We start from the raw sequence: 1,323 nt of genomic DNA on the forward strand, positions 1-1,323 counted from the left end.
CACAGGAGTCAAGGTGCCCAGAGCACACTCGTTGGGAGGGTTGTGTGCAACCAAGGGTATGCAGTGTCTGTGCCAAGAGGATTTTGAGAAACAACCCTGTGGGGTGCAGATGGACAAAGACCGGTGTGAGACTGTGCACAGAAGGTTGGGATGTTGGGGTCAGATTGACAAACAGGGCAGAGCAACATCTGAAGCATATGGTGTCCATGTCATGAGCAGAAAAGATGTCTGCTCTGGCTACATCTACTCATCATTAGTGGGGGTTCTAGCCAGTGTAATAAGATAAGAAAAATAATGTATAAAAATCCATATTTAAGAAAAAGTTAAACTATCGTTATTCACAAATGACATGATCATCTGGGTAAAAATGCCTATGGAATTTACCCAAAAATCTACTAGAATTAAATGTTGAATTTAACAAGACCATGAGATCCAAGATCAATACTAAAAAAAATCAGCTGTATTTTTGTAGACTAGCAATTAATAATCAGAAATTGCAATTAAAAGAAGCAATACCATTTATATAAGCATAAAAATACAAAATATTTCTGGATAAATCTGACAAAAAATATGCAAGGCCAGTGCACTGAAAAATATAAAATGAGATAAACCTACAATGACCTAAATAAATGAGGAGAATCATTTATTATAGAATCATTTGCTGTTCATGAATCAGCAAACTCAGTATCATTAATATGTCAGTTATCTCCAAATCAACAGAGATTCAATGTGATCTCAATAAAAATCTCGGCAGGCTTTCTCATAAAATTGACAATTTGATTCTACGATTCATATGAAATTCAGAAGAGCTAAAATAGCCACTCCAGGTAGAGGGGAAAGGAAGAATTTTGGAGGACTATCTAATTCTAAGACTTGTAAATCTACAGCAATTAAGGCAATGTGGTATTGACATAAAGAGAGATAACTGTATCAACAATGAAATCGTGATTTCAGAAATAATCCATACATATGTGTGTAATTGATTTTTGACAATGTATCAAAGGGAAGAAAGTTTTTCAACAAATGGTGCTGGAATAATTGGATATCCACAATGAAAAAAAAGAAAAAAAAAAAGCAAAGAATTTGATTCATACTTGGTACCACATACAAGTTTGCAAAACTGCAAAAGAAAAGGACACTTTTAGGGGTGATATTGTGGTTAATAACTTGGTTTTGTGAGAGTTTATGTGTGTGTGTGTGCATAAACTTAGCAAATTGTGTATTTAAAATATGTGTAACTTACTCCATGTCAATTATGCTTCAATGAAGCTGTTTTAAACACTAGTACAGGCTCATACCCAACACTTTGGGAGGCCAAGGTCG

Source organism: Saimiri boliviensis, chromosome 4, assembly GCF_048565385.1.
Source record: "Saimiri boliviensis isolate mSaiBol1 chromosome 4, mSaiBol1.pri, whole genome shotgun sequence".
Taxonomy (NCBI): Eukaryota; Metazoa; Chordata; class Mammalia; order Primates; family Cebidae; genus Saimiri; species Saimiri boliviensis.